A 27,084-nucleotide genomic window follows, 5' to 3' on the forward strand; every position below is an offset into this window, starting at 1 on the left:
ATCCAAAGAGTTCTTGGGCCTCGTTGCTTCATCTTCAAGCCTTCTCATTTTCCAACGCAAAACACTTTATTTTTCCATTTCTTTTTCATGGTTGCGTTGGAAACTTGCTAGGGAAGCTTTCCTCCATTTCGTAGGATTTCCTGGTTGGACTAGGAAAGCTTATTTCTTCATTTCTGCTCAAATGTGTGGGCCGTTTTCTCTCATATTCGTTCGTCTTGATGTTCGCAAGCTCCTCTTTCCATTCGTGCGTTCATTTCCACTTTCTAGCTCGGAGGTCCTGAAAATAGAAACTATACTTAAAATAGAAACTTTCTAAAAAATGAAAATAGAAACTTACTAAAAATGAAAAATAGAAACTTTCCTAAACTAAAAAATGGAAACTTGCTAAAAATGAGAAATGAAAACTACAAAAATGGAAACTTTCTACAATAAGGAACTTTCCCAATCAAAGAATGGAAACTTCCCAAAACAGGGATTTTTCAAGGAAATGGCGCAGAAAAATGTAGGGAAATGCAGTTAAAACGTCGCATTAAAATGCTCCTATCATATTGCTAACTTAGCTGCACCTCCAATCTTTCTTGATCCTATACCTTTGGATTTATTATTTTTCTCAGTACCTGCATTAACTTGTTTTGTTGGTGTCCTTTTCCTCTTACCTAAAGAACTGGCAATGACTTCAATGGGACATGCCAAATCATCATCGCTATCTAATGGAACTGCAACATTGTTAACTTCTATATGATCAGGTGGAAGTACACCAGAAGATGGTGCCCAAGCATGAACACCACTTGCAGTAACTTGTTGGAACATCATATCTAGCTTCTCTTCCAATTCAGGGTTTATTCCCTTTTTACGCAATTTGGCATATTCAGGATTGTCCTACATTTTAAAAAAGATGACTGTTGAAATAAGTTCATTGTAAATTAACAAAATGCCACATTAAAAACTGCACTAGAAAATTACAAACCTAAATTTTACTACACCACCATTCATCAGGTGCATCTACAGTTTTCAGTTTGGGGTTCCACCCCAAACCAGTCTCCTTCCTAATTAGTTCTTTCCACAATTTCCATTGATCTCTTAATAAATCCCACTTATTTTTGAATTGAGATTTAGTATATTGAAGTCCCGTCTCTTTAGCGAAGTTAATGCCCAAATTTTCATAACCTTTTGGTGTGAGGTGAGTACCTGGACGACTTCCTTTCTCAATCTCCTTGATACAAAGGTCACAAAAGACATCTACATTATGATCAGTCCAAGTAGCCTTTCCTTTTTCCTGTATTCCACTCTTGTTTGCCATCTGTGTTTAAATCATCATTCCAAAATCTATAACAAATAGGTAATCGAAGGTCCCTCATATCACCTAAGAAGAAGGAAAGCAAAAGAAAAACAAAGGCCAATAACCATGGAAAAAAACAAGAGCAGAACAGCAAGGGGTTGCTGATGCGCCTGAAGCAAGCGCGCAATTTAACCCTGAAATGTCGTTAGTAGTATAAGTAAGTAGGGATCGTTCTATCCGGGGATTGAGGGTACACTTGTAATTGTGAAACAAATAAAGAAAAGTATTATTTACAAAAATAAAATAAAGAATATAAATATATACAATTGTATAAACAAATAAAGAATTAAAATAATAAAGTATTATTTACAAAAATAAAATAAAGAATATAAATATATACAAGTAACAAAATAAAAAGGGGGGGGGTTTAAGAATTATAGAATTGAAAATTAAGATAAATAAAATAAAGAAAATGTAAAAACATATATACAAGGGTGGATCAAAACCACATCCATATGCAAGAAATCCAATTACAATTCCTATAGTTGATTTTAAATATCATGAGAGAGGAGTTGATCATGTGAAACATTCGAAAGCAAATGATTTCCCATATTTTACTTTTCAATGCTAATTAACCTAAGCGAAAGCACCTAGATTAATCCTATCAAACATGCAATCAAGCCCTAGAAAGCTAGTCAATCATGACATGTTCAACGCATTAGACATAGAGAAAGGCTATCAACTCAAGTGTACAACTTAGTATGGAAAAGTCCACCTAATTGCAATCCTCTTTAATTAAATTCGGTCTTTGCACAAAACCTTTACTACTTTGATTCAAGTTTACACAAAACGAAAAGTCGATTTCATGTTCTTAAACCTAGCGCCAATTATATCAAAACCCTAAGTGTTTGCAACCACATAAGATTAAAATACAAAAGTTTTCTATCATGCAAATTTAATTAAACAAACCCACATAAGCAACATAAAAATCAACATATAGAAATCACAACTTTATCTCAAAACATATAAACGGGCTTTAAACTTTGCCCTTAACATTATTTGTTAACTAGAATTCATAGTTCTACAAATCTAAACAAAGAAAACCAAAAGAAATTACAAGGAAAAAGATAGAATTACACCATGAAGGGAGTGGATGATGAAGAGCTTGAGACATTGATCTTGAATCTTTAAAGCAAGACTTCACTATCACGGCACAAGGTGGATGATGACGGCTAGGAGGCTTCATGGCTTCTTCTTCTCTTCTTCTCTTTGCTTAAAAATGCAGAAACTTAAAACTAGAGAATGGAGAGAAAAATGGAAAGGAAATGGAGAGACAAAGAAGATGAGATGGATGAAGGAATTGGTGACTAAGGAAAATGGAGAGGAAATGGTGAGACAAGAAGATGAAATGGATGAAGGAATGTGTGTTATGGATTCAGAAATTGGTGATTGAGAGTGAGAGGAGAAGGTGTTTAAATAGGGAAGAAAAAGAAGAGTGAAATGATGAGATGAAGAAAAATAATGAAAGTGGAGTATGAGAGTGGTTTGTAAAATATGTAAAAGATGAGGTAATGATGAAAGCAAAGCATGAAGGTGAAGAAATGTGGAAGTGATGATGATCTTTTAGAGTAGAAAAATGTATCCAAGGAAAAAGAAATGCTTTCTTCATGTGGGTGGGAAACATGAATATGTGGTGTTGAGCTGTTTTCAAGTCAGTTTCTTCCCCTTTATTCCTTCAATTATTTCTCCAACAAGACTTCATTATATGTCTTCGACTTCTTCATATGAAATTATCCACCATGAGTGTAGATTACTGTGGTAAAATTTCAGAATTTCTTGCCATGTGGTTGGGCCGGAAATGCTGCTGGACCTCTTACAGGTCCAGTTTTCCGGTTTTGCTTCTGTAGAGAATTGGGCTGATCGTTTGAAGGCCTTCCACTCATATTTTTCTCTGGCACTCTTCATAAGAAATGATCCTTTGGGTGTCTAGAGTGGATCTGGAAGGTTTCAGCTCATTTGAAGTTCATTTGGTCAGGCGGCCGCTCCTTCTTCTTTGCTTGGCTTGGTTTCTCCTAACCGGAGTAGGAATATGTGTAAAATTGATCTTTTAGTACATTTCCATTTTTCTACTCCAATGTACCTTCATCTTTGCTCCCCTTGGTGTTCGCAAGCTCCTCTTTCCATTTATGAGTTCATTTCCATATTTAGCTCGGAGGTCCTGAAAATAGAAACTAATAAGAAAAATAGAAACTTTCCTAAACTGAAAAATAGAAACTACCGAAAATGGAAACTTACTAAAAATGATAAATAGAAACTATAAAAATAGAAACTTTCTACAAATAGGAACTTTCCCAATCAAAGAATGAAAACTTTCCTAAACAGGGTTTTAATAAGGAAATAACGCAAGAAATGTAGGGAAAAGCAAGTAAAACGTCGCATTAAAATGCTCCTATCAAATTCCCCCACACTTAGCTTTTGCTAGTCCCTTAGCAAAATCACACTAAGACACACACTAAGACTCAACGAAAATTAAAGACTCTACAAAAACAATGACTCTATTGCCCTTCAACTTTTTGTCTCAGAAATCTCCTACTTTCACAACATCAAGATTAGCACTCAACCAAGAATCAATATGTAGATATTCAAGAGTTAATTAAAACATATAATCCACACATACACAAGTAGGACTTGGTTGTGACAATGGTGATGGTTTCTGTTAAGCATGCTTCGAACAAGTATGATTCATATCCTCACAAGGTATATCCACTCTTTCTTCTCTCAGAATTCAAGACAATGCTTAAAAGCTTATAATCACTCAATTATATGTGAGAGAAAATATTTTGAGGCAATCAAATAGCTCACATATATAAGAAACGAAAAGCACTTTGTGAATATAATTTTTTTTTGAAAAGATCTCATGAAGGATATCAATTACTTGCACGGATGGACCCAAGCCATAGGTTCAACTCTTGTAACTCATCTCCACAAATCAAAGGCTGTCCCATCTTAAGGATCAAGAAGGTCTTATTTAGGGTTGTAATGGGGCCAAGGCTCAAGGTTTTAAGAAACGAAAGGTAAGGAATTTCACAAAGTGTCCTAAAAACCTAGCAGAGCTCATGTAGATGTAGAGACTTCTAGAAATCCACCAAGATATATCAAAACGTCACATCCCATAGAGGTTTTATGAAAGGGCCAAATGTCTTCATGTTAGGCCCAATCTTCACTCTAAACTTCCCTCGAACTAGTGAATTGGACAAAGACCAAATTTTCCAATAGTGGGTCTTCAATTCAAAACAAACTCCAAACTCACCAAGTATGGAGGACTAAAATCCATATACATTTTTTCTTTTCTTTTCTAGCCGTGCACAATTTTTTTTTTTCTTTTCTTTTCATTTTTCACGGCTTTCACATATTTTTTTCTTTATGGACAAGTCTACCCCTACACTTGAACTTTCACCTCTTCTCAATCTTCTTTCTCAATGCCAAATCCTCAAGTAAAGTCCCAAAATATAGCTCCGCTAAGTTTTTAGAACAAAGGGTAGGAGTGTAGCTATACTAAGGTTCAGGGTTAAGGATTTAAGGGTGATGAAAGAAAAGGCTTAATGTAAGCTCAAAGGGGTTTATCTAAGGGAGTCCCACGACGGGCACAAATAGGGACACATGCTTATTTGGCAATGGTGGTAATTCCTAGGTTGCCTCTATCCTTTCCAGAATCAGGGCCATGTATTGATATAACGTTTCAACAAGCACAAGAGTGAATTCTAGCATTCTCTAGTCCATCAAACTTAATCTATGGCAAGTAGTCAATCAAGAGGAAAGAATAATGAGATCATCAAAACATCGCCAAGAAATTAAGAATATATTTTTCAATTATCACTCCAAGAAAAAGGGACATGGCTCAAATATCTCACATGGGCTTTTATAAATCAAAACTCATCCTAACATGCTCATATTCTGTACCAAGGTTACGAAATCCATATCCACTACACATGCATGCATTTTTTCATATATCTCAATTAACCAAAGAATACCATTTTAAAAATCATCTCAATTTTGTGATCCTCTTTTAATCATGATTTCAGAGATATAGAATCATCCTAGACAGTTGAAAGGGCATTCTAAGACTCAAAAACAAAAACAAAAGTAACCAAAATTTTTTTAAAATTTTTGACATTTTTCAAATTTTTTTTTTTTTTAAATTAATTTAATTTCAACACTTAGGTACGGGAACAGGGAGTCTCGATGTGCAATGGGACTGAAACAGCTAACCTTTTTCAAGACTATGTTTAATCCAATATACCTTAGTGTATCACAACATCAATTATAAACACAAAAAACACAATCCAACATCAACTATTTTTCATTTTTTTTTTTATATACTAACTACTAAAAACACAATAAAGCAATAACCCTTCCCCCATACTTAATTCATGCATTGTCCTCAATGTATAAACAAATATAAATCATGCAAAGCATAAATCAAGCATAGAAGAGAAAGTTAACACAACGAAACCTAAAACAACTTAAAATTCATGAAAATAAAATAGAAGGAAGAGTTCAAGAAAGCAAATCTGCGTTTGATGGCTCCTCCACAGATACGGTTGAAATGGGTTGCCTCCCATGCAGCGCTTAATGTTTAAAGTCTTTCAGCCTAGACTTATACCTCCATTTACTCCTTTGGAGGAGCGGTATGCGGGCGAGTGGCAGCCCTCTTGCTGGTTTTAGCCTCCTGAGGAGGGTTCTCATGTTGTGATGCAGTAGCGTCCTTGCGAGGAAACCCAGGAGGATAACTCTGCAAGTTATTGACTTCCTGAGCAAGCTTGTTTATTGCAGTGTGACAGCGGATCAAAGAGCAGTTCATCTCAGAGATGTAATCGATCATGCAATTGACTCTCCAATCTGTCACCATAATACCATCGCGGAGAGAGGAACGCAAATCATCAATCGAATCCGACAAGCTTTCCAGGGTGGCCATAGGCCGAGGAGCACGAGTAGCTGGTGAGGAAGAAGACTCTCCGGGATGCAGTCTGGGAGAGCGACGAGGCAGAGGAGGGGGACTGCGGGTACGCTCACGGATAGGACGATGGTCCCATGGACGAGTAAGCCCAGCTCTAGTGGCCGCTTGACGACCTTCTTCTTCCAAAGAGAGAACACGGCGTTGATTGACGCCCCTGCGAGGGGCTACCTTGGTTCGAGCCATGAGGAAGTAGAAGGAATTTGAAACTGCACGCTTAGACAAACCTTAGTAAAATCTGGAGGAGACAAAAAAGGATGTATATGTAAAGCACAAAATAGGGTAGAAATCTCAACAGGCACACGGTTTTAACAAAGCTTCTAAGGGAAGGAGAAGAGTTATGATAGTTCACGGCCCAAGAAACTCCCCCACGTGTAAATATTCCTTTCTTTTCCTGGATTTATGGCATGCTTTCGGCTATAGCTTGTCTGTCACGGATCCTCGAGATTCGTTTGATTCCCCCACGCGTCCTTTCTTTTCCTTGATTCACGGAAATTAAACCTGCTTTCTGCTGTAGCTTGTCTGTCACAGCTCCTCGAGATTCGTTTGGTTCCCCCACGTGTCTTCCACGCACCAACAGCTTTTCCGTGTTTTCGGGTGACTTTAATCCAACGCGTAGATTTAATCTCAGAGATCGTCCATCCAACGGTGGAGATCCGCTCACTCGTTCTATAAATAGGTGCATTCTGAGGGAGCGACTATTCATTCCAAAAGAAAATTCTTCCGAGTTCCAGTCTTTCTCTCTCAACCCTTCAGCCTTTCTTTCGAAACTCAAATCCTTTCTTCATCAACATGGAACCACGAACTCTGCAACTAATGGAGTTACAAACCCAGCAACAAATGGAATTACAAGCCCAGCAACCAACCGAGGAGGGAGGAAGCATCCAAACAGCCGGGAGTAGTAACCGGTGGGCTCCCACACCGCCTCAACTAAGAATCCTCAAGGGCCTTTACTATGATAAGGGTTTTAAGTACCCAACTCCAGAGCAGATTCAAGAGATCTGCCTCCATCTGAAACAGTATGGGCAGATCGAGGACAAAAACGTCTTCTTTTGGTTCCAGAACCTCAAGGCTCGTGAGAGGCAGAAGTTGAAGGAATTTCGGAACGTTCCGGTTGGTGGATCTCTCGATCTCAATTTTGGTTCCACTGGTTCTACTAGTAATGACAGATCCACTGACAGATCCATTGATCTAAACTTTGGGTCACGTGTCGGCTATGGTGCTGATGGATCGATCATGGAACAACGAGGAGAATATCACCAGGAGATTGAAACCCTTCCACTATTCCCCATGCATGGTGAGGACATCTTTGGCAACATGAAGACTACTTCCGAGGGAGGTATTGGCTATGGCGGTGACTCTCGCATTTCCCTTGAGCTCAGCCTCAACTCCTACGGAGATGCAGACATGGTTTAGTATAGAGTATTTTTATTATTATTATTATTATTATTTTTTTTTTTTTTTTTTGTAAATAGCTGAATTTAATAAGACTGAATGAATGCAGTTTTTTTTTTTTTTTTTTTTTTTTATATATATAAAGGACTCAAAAAATAAAAGACAAATATAAATATATATTGGACTCAAAATGAAAGACAAAAATATAAATCTCTTCCCCCACACTTAAATATTGCATTATCTTCAATTTAATCAATTAAAAGCATGCAATGAAATAAGTAAGAATATAGGGATGAAATTTACGAAAATAACAACTAAAACAAATAAGCAAAAACGAAAAATAAAAGATAAGGATAAAGAAAGCAAATCTGATTTGCATGGGTTGCCTCCCAAGTAGCGCTTGTATTTTACGTCTTGCAGCCAGACGGTACCTACATTAAATAAAGTTAGTAACTATAATTAACAAAGAAATACAAAATAAAAACAAGTATAACTATTAATTACAAACTACAAGTAAAATTAACAAGTATATTGTACAAAAGACACAAGTTAAGTACAAGTGAGTATAAAACGTGAAAAGTATTTTTACATGTTTAAAGTGTGAAACAACAAAATAATTTACACGTATAGAGTATTCACAAGTATTTCTTTTATTATAAACATTATTGATATCGAATCAAATTCCAAGCGGTAAATCAAGTGGACGTGCGGCCCAAGTATAGTCGCCTAGACACAAACTCCCTTTCAAATCGTTTGGGCAACCTTACTGAAATGGCCAGGTGGGGGAGGGCGAACACGAGAGGAAAAATCCATTTTGGCATGAGCTACTCCCACATAGTGGTTTAGGCCCATTTGCAAGCACTTCTGGATTCAAAAACCCGTCATGAACGTTGTCCCCTTCCTAGACACCATTTCACATAGGCTTTCTTACTAAGATGAGAAAGGTCATTAGTGTGAAGACAGTTCAACAAGTGTTAATAAAGGCCGCCCTCAACCTTAAGGGACCTGAGCTAGGTACCAATAAGGGGTTTAGGCCAATATTAACAAAAGAGACTTCACCTATTCCTCTCAATTTACAACCTACAATTAAAATTCATGTTCAATAATATAAATAACATCCTAGTTAATTTAAACTAAGTTTCAAACAATTTTTAAACAACAAATATTTACAATAAATGACACAATTTAGCAAGTGATTTTTCAATCCCCGGCAACGGCGCCAAAAATTGATGCGCCTGAAGCAAGCGCGCAATTTAACCCTGAAATGTCGTTAGTAGTATAAGTAAGTAGGGATCGTTCTATCCGGGGATTGAGGGTACACTTGTAATTGTGAAACAAATAAAGAAAAGTATTATTTACAAAAATAAAATAAAGAATATAAATATATACAATTGTATAAACAAATAAAGAATTAAAATAATAAAGTATTATTTACAAAAATAAAATAAAGAATATAAATATATACAAGTAACAAAATAAAAAGGGGGGGGGGTTTAAGAATTATAGAATTGAAAATTAAGATAAATAAAATAAAGAAAATGTAAAAACATATATACAAGGGTGGATCAAAACCACATCCATATGCAAGAAATCCAATTACAATTCCTATAGTTGATTTTAAATATCATGAGAGAGGAGTTGATCATGTGAAACATTCGAAAGCAAATGATTTCCCATATTTTACTTTTCAATGCTAATTAACCTAAGCGAAAGCACCTAGATTAATCCTATCAAACATGCAATCAAGCCCTAGAAAGCTAGTCAATCATGACATGTTCAACGCATTAGACATAGAGAAAGGCTATCAACTCAAGTGTACAACTTAGTATGGAAAAGTCCACCTAATTGCAATCCTCTTTAATTAAATTCGGTCTTTGCACAAAACCTTTACTACTTTGATTCAAGTTTACACAAAACGAAAAGTCGATTTCATGTTCTTAAACCTAGCGCCAATTATATCAAAACCCTAAGTGTTTGCAACCACATAAGATTAAAATACAAAAGTTTTCTATCATGCAAATTTAATTAAACAAACCCACATAAGCAACATAAAAATCAACATATAGAAATCACAACTTTATCTCAAAACATATAAACGGGCTTTAAACTTTGCCCTTAACATTATTTGTTAACTAGAATTCATAGTTCTACAAATCTAAACAAAGAAAACCAAAAGAAATTACAAGGAAAAAGATAGAATTACACCATGAAGGGAGTGGATGATGAAGAGCTTGAGACATTGATCTTGAATCTTTAAAGCAAGACTTCACTATCACGGCACAAGGTGGATGATGACGGCTAGGAGGCTTCATGACTTCTTCTTCTCTTCTTCTCTTTGCTTAAAAATGCAGAAACTTAAAACTAGAGAATGGAGAGAAAAATGGAAAGGAAATGGAGAGACAAAGAAGATGAGATGGATGAAGGAATTGGTGACTAAGGAAAATGGAGAGGAAATGGTGAGACAAGAAGATGAAATGGATGAAGGAATGTGTGTTATGGATTCAGAAATTGGTGATTGAGAGTGAGAGGAGAAGGTGTTTAAATAGGGAAGAAAAAGAAGAGTGAAATGATGAGATGAAGAAAAATAATGAAAGTGGAGTATGAGAGTGGTTTGTAAAATATGTAAAAGATGAGGTAATGATGAAAGCAAAGCATGAAGGTGAAGAAATGTGGAAGTGATGATGATCTTTTAGAGTAGAAAAATGTATCCAAGGAAAAAGAAATGCTTTCTTCATGTGGGTGGGAAACATGAATATGTGGTGTTGAGCTGTTTTCAAGTCAGTTTCTTCCCCTTTATTCCTTCAATTATTTCTCCAACAAGACTTCATTATATGTCTTCGACTTCTTCATATGAAATTATCCACCATGAGTGTAGATTACTGTGGTAAAATTTCAGAATTTCTTGCCATGTGGTTGGGCCGGAAATGCTGCTGGACCTCTTACAGGTCCAGTTTTCCGGTTTTGCTTCTGTAGAGAATTGGGCTGATCGTTTGAAGGCCTTCCACTCATATTTTTCTCTGGCACTCTTCATAAGAAATGATCCTTTGGGTGTCTAGAGTGGATCTGGAAGGTTTCAGCTCATTTGAAGTTCATTTGGTCAGGCGGCCGCTCCTTCTTCTTTGCTTGGCTTGGTTTCTCCTAACCGGAGTAGGAATATGTGTAAAATTGATCTTTTAGTACATTTCCATTTTTCTACTCCAATGTACCTTCATCTTTGCTCCCCTTGGTGTTCGCAAGCTCCTCTTTCCATTTATGAGTTCATTTCCATATTTAGCTCGGAGGTCCTGAAAATAGAAACTAATAAGAAAAATAGAAACTTTCCTAAACTGAAAAATAGAAACTACCGAAAATGGAAACTTACTAAAAATGATAAATAGAAACTATAAAAATAGAAACTTTCTACAAATAGGAACTTTCCCAATCAAAGAATGAAAACTTTCATAAACAGGGTTTTAATAAGGAAATAACGCAAGAAATGTAGGGAAAAGCAAGTAAAACGTCGCATTAAAATGCTCCTATCAGTTGCCTATAATGTTCTCATAGTTTAAATATTTTGCTAAGATGCTTATTTGTGCAGAGTTCTTTTTACTTGTTCATCTGTTACTATTATGTCCACTTCTGAGTTTCTTATATGCTAGTTGCTATATATATATATATATATATATATATATATATATATATATATATATTGTTTTGTAAACTTTACACAGCAAAGATAGAATCTTTACTTTAGTATGCTACTTGCTTCCCTACTTGCTGGCATATAATGTTTCATTGTTAATATTGCATCCACATTTGCTTCACACATAACTAAGCAATGTCCATCAAAACAAAGGCACTCAAATACTTCCTGTAAGATTCAACCACATATCCAAGTATGACTTCCCACCAAAAATAGGAGTCATGCTCTGCCCCAAACTTGATACCACTATAATCAAATTTGAGGACACATTCTCATTGCATAGTTTCTACCATGTTATTATAATTTAGTACCATTGCTAGTCTACTTCCAACGATATCAATATCTGATCCATTTATTCAGACAAAAAAAAAAAGATCTAATTTATTTAAAATATCAAATTTCTGCTAGTCTACTTCCAACAATATCAATATCCAATCTATTTACTATAATATTTCTGTTGATCTCTAAAAGCTAAAGCAATTTATGATAGTCGGGTGTTAACATAATTCTAGTGTGATGTATAAATTGTTCTCTAAACACACGGAAAGAGTCAATATGATCATGAATCCACAAACATTAAACCCATATTTCAAAGTATTAGAAGAGATTCAGCAAACGCAATTAACAACATGCAGATCGTACTTACCTTTGCTAGGTTATAAGGAAGTAGATACAACCTTCTTCTAATTGCAATAGAGTAGTCCCTCTTCCTCGAATCAGTTACCTGTGTGATCATTGTTTTCATCAAAACTTCTAAACAAACACTACTAGAAATCTGTTCATAGACATCGCATGTTTTAAATCGGTCAGACTTACCCACGATGTAAAAAAGTAATCTAACATTGTTTTATGAAAATACCGATTTAAATGTATATCATTAACATCGGTTCTTAAAATGACCGGTGTTAAAAGTTTTGTTTGAAAATTTGCGGGAACCTATTTTTGCAAAAAGCGCTAAGTCTTTAAGTGAAATGAGGAAGCGGGGACTAAAACTCAAAATTTTCACACTTAGAAAAAAAATTGCGCCCGACCCCAAAACTGAAACACAAACCCTAAGCTCATTGTCGACCTCCATTCTCAACCCAGACTCGAGCTCCTCCTCCTCCTCCTCACCATCACAATCCTCCCTCCTTCATTCTCAGGAGGAATCTGAAGCGCCGAGATCCCGACCTCGATCTAAAATTGAAGTAACAGCTCTGAATCCTGAGCCAGGCCTCGATCTGAGATTGGCAGAGTTGAAGAAATTAAAGAGGAATGGTTCTTTCCTCTCAAGCCCCACCGAAGTCGGGGTTGGAGCCCTAAACTCGAACACAGCAACCCAGCTGCACTCAACTGCGCCATTTCTGACTCTCTCCGTGACTCCGTGTCTCCGTCTCCGCCATTTCTGATTCTCTCCGTCCCTGACCCTCCGTTTCCGCCTCTCCGGTCTCCCATCTCCGAGTCTCCGTCTCCAAGCTCCAGGTATCTCTCTCTCCCAGTCTCCCTCTCCGTCTTCTTCTACTCCTCTTCCTCTTCTTCTTCTCTTCTTATCTTATTCTTCTTAATCTGATTGAATCATGAATTGCCCATTTGAAATTGAAATTGAATTCCTCAGAGTAATGAAATTGTATATATGAATGTATCCTGATAATCTGATATGTTGGTCAGGCCCAGATTGGAGCTACTTTCATGGCCAGGCGGCCAGCAGAATCTAGATGACTAGATTGGGAAAATCGATCCCATTGATCTGCTATGATGCTTCTTTGCTTCGGTCAATCTCGACCAAACGATCACCTCAATGAAAATTGAAATCGTAAGTTATTTCTTTTTCTAGAATTCTAGTTGTTGAATGTTGAATTGTTGATGTCCTGATATATATATATATATATATATATATATATATATTGTGCTATTGCTGATTTACCGATTATGTTTACAATGAGATTGGCTGTTAATCTGAAAGATGAAAGCTTGAGAGTTGAATGCTTTCCTGGGTAAGTTAATCTGCCTTAATTTGCAGGCTTGGTGACTGTATTCAGATATTCTTCTTCTTCAATTCATCAATTGCCCCACCTATTCACCTATTGTCATCACCAATTTTCGAGAACTGCTGCTTCATATGTGTAAGGTAGTTAGAAACTTAAAATAAAGCTTGAAAGTTGAAAGCTTTCCTGGGTAATTATTAATTAATTCAACATTCCTGCAGGTTAGTGTCGAGAAGCCCTCAGAAGCAGAGGCCCACAATTCCTTTGAGAAAGCCCTCACAATTCCTTTGAGAAGCCCTCAGAAGCAAAGGGCCACAATTCCTTTCAAACCACTGAGCTTCTCTCTATTTTGCTTCAATACCAGAAATCTACTTTCTCTTGGTAAGAACTTCTACTCTCTGTTAAATTCCTGTTCTTAAATCTATTCAAGGTTCTTGTGGAATGCACTTTTGATAATTACCCAGCTTTGGTAACCCCATTAGGATGGACTGGAATTGAACTTTTTTACTGCACTCCAAGTGTTTGATGTTATGCCTCAAAGACAACACCCAAGCTGAACCAGTGGGCTATTTTATGATTTTTGAAAAACCTATACTCCTTGTTTTACTCTCAGTTTTTGACAGCTTAAAGTAGACTCTTCAATGATCATTTTGAGCTTGGTTTCACGAAAAACGGAGTTAAAATGAGATACTTGTGCTATTTTGAATTTACTGCACTGTTTCAGGATTTCTGCATAATCCAGCTTTTCTGTAATTTCATATTCTTGTTTGACCCTCCATTTGAACTTCGATTGGCATGAAACTTTGCAAAATAGTAGCTTTGCATGTCTACTTCAAATCTGGAAGGTTTTGCTTGAAATCACTGAAAGACAAATTGTTGGTGAAATTTTCTTGCTTGTTACCAGTTTTCTGAAATTTTCTCAAACTTGCAGCTTATTGTTGCAAACAATTGATTTGAGAACCTTTACACTTATTTTTCTTTTCGGAATAAGCCCACACATGGTGAAGCTCTAGCTATTGCTCAGTCTCTAATTGAGTGATTTAGTCTAAGGGAGAATTAGATTAAAGATTCTAACTTGCATCAGTTAGGATTACGAGGTTTAGGGAAATTGATATCAAAGAGGTGCCAACTTTTGCAAAAGGATCAGATTTCTCATTATTCATTGCACATGCTGAGATTAGTATAAACCTTGTGAGTGTGCTATTTCACTTTGTTCTCTATGATTGATGATATGTTTAAACTTACAGATTTTCCTCTGCTGAACTTGCTACAAGGACTGGTATAATCTAGGTGGTTTCCAGGTAGGAGGTGAGATCAATTCAGATAATTCTTTGGAATACATAGAAGAAGGGGCTCGCCACGTCATTGTCACTTCTGCGAGTTCTGTTTTTCTCCTCTTCTAAAATTGAAAAACCATGTATATTTCTTAGAACAATTGATATCAGGAAAACATTTTCTAAAACTTGTCATGGTTTTCTTGCAGTATGTATTTAATAATGGGCAAAACCTTGAAAGGCTTAAAGATCTTGTTCTTGTTGTTGGAAAAGAAAGGCTTGTTTTAGACCTTAGCTGTAGAAAGAGGGTATGAAGTTATCCAGAATTATACGTCTTATGTCCTTCATTTGTTCACTTTCTTTACAAGGCTAAGCAGTCTCATTAGACTACGTATTCTTGAGCAGTTTTAATTATTGCCTTTGAAATATCAGTTTATTAAAACTCAGATCATATTATGAATGCTAGAACACAGTGGACGAGTTTTGCCGCAAGCTACTGGAACTATTGTATTTTTTTTTTCTTTAAGCATTTTCAAGTACCATGTTTAATATATAATAGGCTTTTGTGCTTTAGCCTAATAAGCAACTGTCACACATTCGCCATCTCATTAATTTACTCAAGCCCCTCTTTTATTCGTTGGCCTTAATGTGTATCTGGTCTTTTATGTGCAGGAAGGTAAATATGCAATTGTCACAGATAGATGGCAAAAGTTCAGTGACGTGTATCTTGACAAGGAAATATTAGACTTCCTTGCCAAGTATGCAGATGAGTTTCTGGTACATGGTGTCGATGTGGAAGGGAAAAAGTAAGTCATTTTTATTGCTATACATGTTTCTTTACACAGTACATACGCTTACATAAGTGCGGCAGAAATATAGATATTTAAATAAATGCTCATGAAAACCATTTCCTTGTGCGAGGCTTTTTTTTTATTTTGTTTGTTTCTTTGTATGGTCACACTCTTTTTGCTGTTATCAAGAAAACATATTTTACCAATAAATTAGAATAGTTGAGGAAATTTGGTGGATTCCCGAATTATAAATTACTACTGGTTTTACTACTGTTCAGAACATAGGGTATATGTTCTTTGGTTTACCAAGAGTCGAAGTAGTTTAGATTGAAAAGATTTGGCTTGTTGCTGCTTTTTCCGTTAGTTTTAGGCAGTGTTTGGTGAGACTTCTTCTGATAATCAACTAGCAGAAGAACATATGTATAGCTGGTTTGACTTTTGAAGATGATCCAGTTGATAAAAGTGAAAAGCTGGAACGAGATGGGAAACAATGGGTTGATATGTGCTCTTCAAGATGTTATGTACCCAGAGTGCATGATAATGTCCTGCTGCAAAAGTGGCTATGTGAGAATAATACAAAACGTTTTCTTTAGCATAATTTACCCCAACCTAACCCTGGCTGACCTGAATAAAGAACTGTTCAGTAATTGGTGCTAGGGTAGGTATTCACAATCTGGTCAGTTCAAGTGTGTTTATTATACAAATAAATAAATAAATAAATAAAAGCACATTTATGTAGATTATGTTAAATTTCTACTTGTTTCTGACTATATCAGGAGCTCAGTTAAGGCCCTGGAAGTCTCTCATTTTGCTAGTTACTGATGTCACTGAAAACATGTGCATATAAGTATACCATTTTTCTTGTGCTCCTTGAATCCTGTTTTCTTTTTCTTTTTCTTTTTATGGAGAAGAGTGCTCCTTGAATCCTTAAGCCTGATACTCTTAACTTTCTTTTTATCTTGTGCTTTACAGATTATGAAAATAATGTTTCTGAATACAGGGTTTGTGCATCTGGCTTCTGTTATCCTTATTCTTATCTTTTCCCATCAAGTTCTTTATATGGGCAGTTTTATTATACTGTTTTCCTATGATACATCATAACTGCTTCTTGGAGTTGTTGTGATAGTGTTTTTTTTTCTTTTTCTTTTTCTCTTTTTTTCTTTTCTCCGTGATAGCTTCTCTGAGCATTTGTATAATTCGCTAGTATGTGTTGTTTCATTGTTATATCAAGAATCAGTTCAAATTGGAGCTAGTCTTATGGTTGCTCAGAATTATACTGAAATGTTCAACCAATGATACTTAAATTCAAATAATAAGTGATGCATTTTGAAATCCACAATCAGAAATTACGCAAGCATATATATTTGGCTGATTGTAAAGTTGCTCAAATGACATGGCATGTTAGCATTCTTCTAGTAGTTTGTCCCCTAAGTAGTGGTAAAATTAACAATAGCATTCTGCTGCCTATCAATGTTACTGCAGATCACTATCTTCTCTTTGATTTTCCAACACCAGGAATATTATCATGAAACTCATAAGAAGTTAAACCTCAGGTTATGATTATATTCTTCTTTTGTGATATTGTTGCTTTGACCATTCACCATGACCATGAATGATTGATGTGCCTTCTGCTCTTCATTTGGTTGGCTTCCTGATTTTCTGCAGTTGGCTGCAACGCATTTAGTTGACGCCCATATATGCAGTGACGTTGCAAAGTATGTTACTGCATTTCTTGTTTTTTATCAACCATGATACATTTGGAGCTCCCACACATAAATGTCTTCTCTAAGATTGATTTGATACATAACTATGGAAGCTAGGTAATGGCTGCAGCTGTCTTCCCTTTTTTTTTCTTTTTCCCTTTGCTTACACATGACTTGCAATGTAACTGTGTGGAAAGGTGATATGGGATTATGGGGTTTTGCTGCATTTGGAAACGAGTTTGCTTGCAATTTCATGTCTTTGCTTTTGACACAGGTACTTGCATGAACTTCTTACTCAAAGAGATGAATTTGACACCATTGCTTTGTTGATCCGGCATCTACATATAATTGTCAAAGACCAGACTTTGTACGTATTGAAGTGGCTGACTATATACAGAGTATGGCTACCAACATGATTTTGAGTAAGACTAGTTTTTGCTTTGAAGCAGAGTTTGGTGTTGAACTTTTGTAGTTGGTTGCTAGTATGTTTATAGGCTAGCCTTTGTAGGTTTTGGGGTTTTATTTTGTGAATTATGTAGAATCATGAATGAAGATGAGAAAATTAATGGAAAGCCCCAATTTTTGAATGATGAGAAATATATTTCTAAATATTTTCCCACCACCAGCAGATAGATGATTATTTGCACATCATTCTTATATATATGAACTGATGTATATAAATGGGGAACAAAACAATAATGACAGAAAATGATGTCAATTCAGAGATTAGAAATCAGTACCTAAAACTGGCCGGACTGATGTCTCATGATTATCAACATATCGAAATGTCACCCCGAAATCGATGTACACAAAATCAATGCACATCGATATCTAAACACCAGACCGTTATCTATTGTCAATGTACAAATCAGCTGTTATAGTAAACTGATTTACCATGAAATACAGGACATCGGTTTTGAAAAATAGAAATGATGTCTACAAAACTACTAGACATCGTTTCAACCAACGAAAAGCGATGTTCCTAGTAACATAAAACATCATTCTTCATAGATTAACTGATGTTGTCTAAAGCTACATACATCGTTTTCAGGAGAATAAGACGGCAAGATGCACGTAAAAATAGACACGAACAAACAAATTTTTTTAGAGACTGATGTCTACGAGTGTATTACACATCATTTCTGAAATTGTAATCGATTTAAATGTTCACTTAGATATTGTTCGAGATATACTTTATTAAGCATAAAATGTGAAAATATGAAGAATTAGACATACCTAACATACAAAAATATGATGATTATAACGATTATACATCGATTTGTTTTTTAGAATCGATGTTGGTTGTTGTCTGGGACATCGGTTAAAAACGCGCTTATACTGATGTCTATATCTTTCTCTACACCCACTAAGACATCGGTCGAAAATTAGTTTAACATCGGTTCTGGGCCGATGTCTATGAACAAAATTCTAGTAGTGAAAATCTCTGTTTTCAAAGCTTTAATCTAAAACCCTAATCTAAATTTGGAGAACCCGTAATAATTTATTCATCATGTAGACAATAACCTAGATAGGATGATGAAACCCAAAATACTACAGAAGATAAACAAGAATCAGAGACACAGAACCCCAAATCAAAAAGTCAGAAACATGCATTCCCAATTCAAGCTACTGACTTTTCACACATATGAATTCCACTAACCATATAGCCTTACCAAATAAGATTGTGATGAGTGATTTGTTGCAGATATGTAAATGGAGAGAAACGAGAGCTCTGTTTGACGTCGATCAGTTTTCTGAAAGTCTAGAATGAAGTTTGTGAGTTGAGAGCGTGTAAAAACTGATGATATCAGGTAATATAGCAAATTAGATGAGGGCAATATTGGTAAAGCAAATAAATACTCTCAGATTCTGAAATCAGAAGCGTCACTTTTGCAACTTGTAGATTATAGCATTGGGAAGTGGGAGATTGAGTTATAATCCACAACATCTGGTCTTACCAAACACCTATCCAACTTAAATTATGGAATAAGCAGCTTAAGCTACACTAACCTCGGGGCCAAACTCAGCCTTAGTGGGGGTTGGGGTTTTGCGAAGCTCGCAATTGATTTCGGGGTATAGTTTGTCAATTCATTGTAAAATTTTCGATTGAAAGCTTTCATTTTCATTTTCATTTTCATTTTCATTTTCATTCGGGTTTGGTTTTTTTTTTTTTTTTTTGTAAAAACGAGTATAATAAGCTAAAAATTAAAGCCCTAAAACAATAGACACTTCCAAGTTCCAACCCAACGGTTGCGCAGTCTCTTCCTAGTAAAGATTCCGCCATAGCAAGAACTTGTATAACCACACCCTCCAATATAGCATCAAGACCAGGCAAACGACCCTTCTCCACCATATTGGCCGAATTGGGTCTCCATACACCCACCCTTTTTCTAAAGAGAGGAGAGTAAAATAAAGCGCATGCGCTTTCCTAATGTTGAGATGTAAAGGGGGAAGTAGTTTGGTAAAAGCCAGTGTTTAGTAGCACATGGCTTCCGGGGGGCGACCAAGAGAAAAGGAACATCAATAGTAGAGCTCTTGGGCTTCACCATAAATAGGCCAGACAAGGTACCCTCAAAGCCTGACAACGAAAGATAAGACTTTAGAAGAGGAAGCTGCAATCACCAGCCTCACTGTGGAAGAGGCACCAACGCTAGCTTGTCGCCACCACCCTTGGGGGAGGTCCCCGACAACCTATAGATCCATCCACGAACGAACCACAAATACAGCAAAGCCCCAAGTACATTCACATATTCAAACTCCAATTTCTTAGGAAAAGAATCAGATAAAATACCTATGAAAGAAGAGGAACCACTTGTCCAAATGACCAAATCCATAACCCCAAGGCACCTGGACAGTCTCATCACGGTTAAGTTTTCTTTGTACTTCTACTTTTCTGTATACTTTTCTTTGCCCAATACCCTCATTTCGGTTCGCAATACCAAATTCTGAGCGGTTACGAACTCACTTGGTGAATTTCGCTTTAACTGATCCACATGTTATACTCATTCCTCAGTGCAAGAGTAGTACGCTGAAAATCAATCAACAAAACAATCTTGTATCTTATTTTAGTGATACGAAAAAAAAAAAGGGACGTCACCAACTTCTGGGTAGGTGAAGTCATTAACAACTATAACAGTATTATTAGTAGCTTGAAAAACTCAAACCATCATGTAAGAAAACTCTAGCATTGTTGTTCCCAACAAAATAAATTTCAACGCTTAAAGAAACGTCATAGTGACACCTAGAGAAGGAGAAGTCTGGAATACAACAGCTGCAACTTACGCAACCAACAGACGTTATAACGGAGGGGCAATATTGATAATTGGACGCGCTGTTATTTATTACGGTAAAAAAAAAAAAAAAAACTTTCATCGTCCTCTCCTCCCTCGCCTATCATCAACCCCAAACCACTTTCTCCACAGGCATAAAAACTGAATGAATTCCAGAAATGCTTAGGACCCGTGTCGGCAAGGATCTAGATCTGTTTTGCATCAACCTCGTGAACCCGATCATTAATATTATCGTCTTAATCGATTGGGCTGTTGTTTTCAGTAGTTTTCAACTTTTTCAGTATTCTTTGGAATGAAATCGGTCGATAACAGATCTTCTATTATTGATGACTATAATTGAGTATTGAATTACTACGACGTCTGCACTAATCTTTAACCCAGACCTTTGACCTTTTGTTGATGGTCCAAACCCAGATTTATGACCATCAACTATAATTAAATATTGTATTTTTAACTGAGAAACATTCCGGCGATCAAGAACAAGAAATTTGTAGGATTTGTAGCGGAGTTATAGAAATTTCTTGAATTCACAAGATCACCACCATACCCACCATTTCGATTCTCTTTCTTTACCCGAATTCAATCACTTTCAGAACAAACTAAGTATTGAGTGCATGATCTTTATTGAAATTGGGGCTTATTTGCAATTGACGAAGGCCTGGGTTACCTCAGATCAGGTCAATAAACTGATAAAGTGAAATAAGGGTAAATTCAAAAGTAATCCGAAGTGCCTCCTTCCTTCCAGAAACCTCACCATGTATTGTTTTTTATTAAAATTCAGAGCAGCCTAGGATTTAGCTTTGAGTCCACCCAAAGCGATTCAGATTCGAAGTGGGTGCTTGGGTTTCTGATTTGTGATGGGTTTTCCTGAATTTCTCTTTCAAAACCGGCCATTTCTGGAGTGATTCTGATCTGAGTTTTTGCTAGCCTCGACTATTGTTGTGTTTGAAGTTGGAATCTCATTTGGTCGATGAGATGAGAGGAGACGTGGTGGCTGGCTTAAATAACACGAACCCCTATCTTGTCTTCTTGTGAGAATAGACCACCAAGTCCCTCAGAATTTTTACATTAAGAGCAAGTGCACTGGTTTGCCCTTGCCTGGTTATAGTCATGAAAAAGCTGACTAGGTGACTTTCTTTGCAAAATCTTCTCTTCCACCGGTGGAAGTTTGACTGGGCAAGAATCACTCCTTCCTGACTACAGCCAAGAAAATAGTCATGGGAATGACTATTTTCATGCCCAGGCAAGAAAGAGACGAGCTCATGGAGAAGGAAGGCTGCAAACACAACGTGGGGGACGTCAGCAACACAGGGGAGAAGGACACGCGCCTGCTTGGGAAGTGAGGGACAGCAGCTTGACGCGTGGCGCCGCAACTGCTAAACGACTGCAGCAACACGCTTGTCGCGTAGCGACATCCTTTGGGCCGGCAGCTGCAGACCACGTGGAAGAGAACCATTGGAGGCTTTGCATTTAAATACCACTGATGAACAGTATTTTTGCGTGAACAGTAGCGTAAACAGTGAAAGAGTGAACAGTGTTGATCGGGCAAGAAAAACAACGGGTGCAAACCCATGTCCAGTGGCAGTGAATAGTAACTTGACCGGTCGAATTTTTGACTTCTCGACCTTGACATTTCTTGACTACGGGTGGACTTGCTCTAACAGCCATTAGTTTTACCCCCTAACGTCCGTCGATGCGAAATTACAGAATGCCTCTAATTGTACGAAATTGTGGCTCTCCTAACGCCACGTCTCCTCTAGTCAGCGGCTGTAACTTACAGCCGACGCATTCCAGCCTACTCCCCTAGAGAATCAATACATGGAAGAAAAGAGGAAAACCAATGAGTGGAACCGCTGGGGTAGATTGGCGCAAACTTGCACAACCCAAACTTCCATACCTTAGTATGTCACAAGTGAAGACTTCAACGACATAATAAAAAATGAACTTGATTTCTACATTAGACGTGTGAAAGTTTGTAAGCATGATTTCCCTAGATCTTAGAAGAAAGATCATGATGAATGCGAACTCAAACAAAACTCTGACATGGATATAACATTTGTTTTGTCCATGCCACAAGTAAAACTTTTCAAGCATACTGCCAATATTGCGTCCAATTTTTTCCATGCACCAAAATCCCAGTCGATTTTAGGGGAATCAAAGTTATTTTTAAATGATATCCCACTATTGTGATAAAAAAAAAAAAACTATTTCCGAATGATCCTAGGAAGTCAAAGACTCGTAGGCTGCGTTTGTTTGCCTGGAGATGATACTTGGACAAGATTAATTATCTCTTATCTAATGAGGAGTTGTGTTTGGAAGTCTAGATACTAAGAAGAAGAAGAAAAAGAAGAAGTAACAAATCATATACCAAACAGAAAAAGACATTGGTAATGAATTTATATATCATACATACCTGAATTAATGAAAGCTGTTGTGTGAGACGGATGAGAACAGATGAATTCTTTGTGAGTGAAGATGATCCAATTCGTCTCCCTTGATATAGAGCTTTTGGAATGTGTCAATGTGACTTTGTAAGTGATGAAAAAGGCGCGAAATAGACGCGCGAATGCATAGATTGCGAGGAGATTCAATGGGTAAATCTGGCAATTGTATATTTGAACAGGGTTATTATTGTCCAAAATTGCAGTCATAAATGCTAGGAAAGAAGAAGGGAAAATCAATCCCATGGGTCTTGAGTGGAATGACCTTTCCCCCTATTTTTCCCTTTGTCAGGAAAGTGCTTCTAGATTTTGTCGTTACTAAACAAAGGAAATGAATGACATTCCTTTCCTGATGCCTCAAATCCATGAACCAAACATGGCCTAAACTCAGTTCATCAAAATTGTTAAATATCAAAACTTTGATAGCTAAATACCACCTAAACACAAGTAGGTTCCACATTTCTTTTTTTGATAATTTAAAATGGTGGCCCAGTAAGCTACCACTTCGAAGTCGAGAGCAACTTGGGTATGGCCCCTTCCCAATGGATGCTTTTCACAAGCTGGGGTTCGAACCAAAAACCTCATATTACCAGGAGAAGCCTTGCAGTGTCCGTCCCACTTGCAGCCTAGCATGCTTCCATTGGACCCAGAATGGTCTGTTTGGCAATGAGACATTGTTGGGGTTTAGCAATCCTGTTGGGGGTTCTGTAGCAGTAGCATCAACCAACAAAAAATACATGGGCCTTGCAGGCTTGTATTATTTTAATAGAGTAAATGTCCCCTGTTTTTTTTTTCTTTTCTTTTTTCTTTTTTTGGTTACAAAGGGGACCTAAAAGGTCCAAACAGAAACAGAAAAGAAACTGAGAATTATGGCTCGGGTTTTTTTTTACTCCACACAGTTATAATTTGTAATTTTAAAAGTCCATATTTATCAAGGTCGATAATTAAATGAGAGCTAAATGTCATTGGGCCGAGGTGAAGGTCATTCAATTGATCATGGTGAGCCTGCAAATTAGAGGAGCATGTATCTGATTTGAATGACAAATTTGATAAGGTGCAAGTGTTAGGTTAGAGAATCATATACCAGTTGGTAGTCTAACCCTATATAAATAGAGAATGAGCTGATGATCGAGGTGTTAGGTTATGTGGAAGTCACAGGATGAGACTCGAGTTAGGAAGACTTGTCCTTGTACAATTAGGTCATACATATAGCCAATGTGCTCCGCCAGGTTGGTTCTAAGTAGGTGCCACGCCCCAGACTTAGTGTCGGTAGATTTTAAGCACTTAACGCCGAATTCGAGGTGTGAGTGTTACAAAGTAGAATGCAAATAAATTCTTCCTTTCAGGCTTTTCATTCTAGGCTCGTCCAACCCACTTTGGCTCGTGAAAATCTAAGTAGTTCTCTGCAAAAGGTATTAGAGATTGGTGGGTGGGTGAGCAAAACCACGCGCTCAGTGAGTAGATCATGTAATATGCCAGTAAAGCCATGTCATTTTATACAAGCTAGAAAGTAGTATATCGTATACACATAAATTCATAGCAATTCACCTTGCATCATCTCTTCTTATTGATTATCCTTCAATTTAGCATACCACACGGGAACTCTAATGGCTTTCTCTAGCCCTACACCACCGTGTGACACATCCTTACCTCGCATAATCAAATAAGAAATCCTCATGTTCCGTGACTAGTGAAACAATGGATTTAGCACCATAATATATAAATATATATATATATATATAAACTCTGCGTATTTCGCAAATAGACATGCGTCACTTGAAAATAAAGAGATATTTTGTAAATAAAAATCATGCTTTTTTCACAATTTTTGTAGCGAATAAAAATATTTGAAACATATTACACCACCCACTCACCTTGATAATACGAATCGCTTCCTAAAATACTGATCATAAACTAAGCCTTCTAGAAATACCATTGGATCTAACTCAAACCTTCAAGGATAGAAAGATGACATCAAGATGAATCCGTAGCTTTTCGCAGATCCTGAATCGGAGTTACGGATCAAAAGTTATGTTGAGCCGAAGTTTTAGAGAGAGAAAGCTAGAGAGATAATATTAGGAGAGAGAAAGATAAGAGAGAGAACGCTCTCAGAGAAAATGAAAGAAGCAGTAGCCCCTCTATTTATAGCTCAAAAAAAGACACGTGTCAATCCAATGGTTGTGGATTTAAATTTGCTCACCACTTTAATTTTGTGATGATATCACCATCCTATTAAAACTTGTCATGTCATATAGAATTAAATGAATACTTAACATATATTTTTTTAATAAAATATCATGATTAACTATAATTACGTTTTATAACACATGACAGTTTCATATTTAGTGGTGGTATCACCACGGTGAGCAAATTTGAATCCAATGGTTGTGGCCTTGTTGCCACGTGTCAACACAAGATTACACCACATCATCCTTTGTCATCACTTGACACTTGTCATGTGACTCCTTCTTTTGCTGATGTCATCATCACCCATGTGGCCAACTGCCATGCAGCCAACATGCCACTTGTCACTCCAACAACCAATCAGAACTCGCCGCCAAGTCAACATGCTATTTTTGTCCAATGAAATTTCAAAAATTCGTTAAACAAAACTCGTGAATCCAAAAAATTCACTGAAAAATGTACCTCTACTTTCTACTTCCAACCTCAAAAATAAAATTTGATCAACTTCAAAATTTGAGATCTCACAATAGGTTTTGGCAGTACTACGGGGACATGAAAACCCTAATGTTAACAGGGTGGTGGTCAACAACCAAACCTTGATCTTCAAAGCTTAGATACCTAATAGCATACCGGAAGCTATCCTCCCCCAATCTGTGGCGGCCATGTGTTGTCACCGAAGACAGGTGCAGGTTAGAGAATTGAGTGAACTAAGACTCAATGAAGATCCAATTACAAGACAACGACGAAATTGAGAAAATGATGAGGTAATTATCTCTCCAAAAAAATTGTGATTAGGTCTTGTTATTGGAAAGAAAAATTTGGATGCAGTGACTATGGGTTTATTGGAGGGACCTTCAAGCAACAATGAACAACCCAAGAAAAAGAGAGGACGCCCTGTTGGAAGTGTGAACAAGTTGCCATATGGAATAACAGGAAAAGGAAAAAAGAAAGATGGAGAACCAGAAAAGACAAAGAGCAAAAAAACCAACCTAATGCCAAGGTTGTTAGCTGTTGATAAGCCTGAAACAAGTACTAGCTCCAACCCTAAGGGGAAAGAGAAGGTGCTTGCTAAAGGTACAACATTTCAAGACATTCTGAACTTCAAGCCTTCTCAAGTGGGAGTGATTTCTATATACTTTCTAGGATGTTTCAAGACTTCTAGTTGATATATGCACCATAATTGAGTGTTAGCAGATTAGACTAGATGAATGATTTTGCCTTAGAAAGTGAAATTATTCTTGCTTTGCTTGTTGGCTTGCTAATTCAGCGAGTGACCATTTAGAATTTTAGAATTTTAATGAGTTTAGATGTGACTTAGATAGGACATCTGGTTTATTTCTGGCTATTCTTATATAAGTTCTATTAGACTCTGGCTTGTTTTTCATGGCTTTGATATCTAATAAAATCAAATCCTTTCAAAAAAAAAAAAAAAACTCTAGGTAAAATAAATATAATATTTTTTGGTATAATTATTATCCTTAATAGTCATTTTATATGAGGATATTGTTGGTGGCATCACGAGTGTGAAAATATGTGCAATTTGTGTGATGTTACCTATTCCCATGATTAAGAGGTTAAGTTTTAGTAAAGGGAAAAAGTAAGAGTATCGTACGTAAGAGATTGAGTACCTCTACCCTAAGCTAGATTACCGCGAAAATAAATCTAGAAAACACGTGTGAGTCTATCTTTTTACAAATTAATAGTCTCAACCTTTTGGAAGCCAAAACTATCAATAATGATATTTACAATGATAAAGTGGTGAATCGGCTTTGTTGATTTTAATTATTAAGAAGTAAATTAAGATGCAAAAAAATAAAATAAGCAAATAAAAATAGACTTTGATGTAAGAGAGAAATAGAGATTTATGCATCACACCTAATCTTACTCACGCACATAATATAACCCCAAATTAATGTAACAACATGCTTTGATAAATTTCCCCTTAGTGCTTTGGTGAAGCTACCAAGAAACTAACTAGTCATGCAATTTAACAATCTCTTTTGAAGCAAAGCTAAATTACACAACCTTTATACCATTCAAATCTTCCGAATCCTAAATGGCCTATGG

The 27,084-nt window shown here is 36.6% G+C and overlaps 2 long non-coding RNA genes across 11 annotated transcripts; one reads left to right on the top strand and one right to left on the bottom strand.

Annotated features, from left to right (window-relative positions):
* Positions 1 to 554: 554 nt before the first annotated feature.
* On the bottom strand, positions 555 to 19,059 carry LOC112186120. 2 transcript variants are annotated; one of them, XR_005807231.1, is made up of 4 exons: positions 18,776 to 19,059; positions 12,017 to 12,094; positions 968 to 1,300; positions 555 to 879 (listed from the first exon to the last, which is right to left on the bottom strand). It is a non-coding gene; the product is annotated as an uncharacterized LOC112186120 (long non-coding RNA). The 2 variants fall into 2 exon arrangements; XR_002930649.2 differs by having other exon boundaries at positions 555 to 1,300.
* LOC112186119 lies at positions 12,363 to 17,699 on the top strand. Of its 9 annotated transcripts, none has more exons than XR_005807227.1 (9): positions 12,363 to 12,831; positions 13,018 to 13,162; positions 13,370 to 13,477; positions 13,556 to 13,715; positions 14,582 to 14,714; positions 14,818 to 14,916; positions 15,281 to 15,414; positions 15,764 to 17,219; positions 17,377 to 17,699. It is a non-coding gene; the product is annotated as an uncharacterized LOC112186119 (long non-coding RNA). The 9 variants fall into 9 exon arrangements; XR_005807224.1 differs by having other exon boundaries at positions 14,582 to 14,642; XR_005807228.1 differs by lacking the exon at positions 14,818 to 14,916 and having other exon boundaries at positions 14,582 to 14,642; positions 15,764 to 16,952; positions 17,065 to 17,219.
* Positions 19,060 to 27,084: the final 8,025 nt, after the last annotated feature.

The sequence above is a fragment of the Rosa chinensis genome, chromosome 2 (assembly GCF_002994745.2).
Source record: "Rosa chinensis cultivar Old Blush chromosome 2, RchiOBHm-V2, whole genome shotgun sequence".
In the NCBI taxonomy this organism is placed as follows: domain Eukaryota; kingdom Viridiplantae; phylum Streptophyta; class Magnoliopsida; order Rosales; family Rosaceae; genus Rosa; species Rosa chinensis.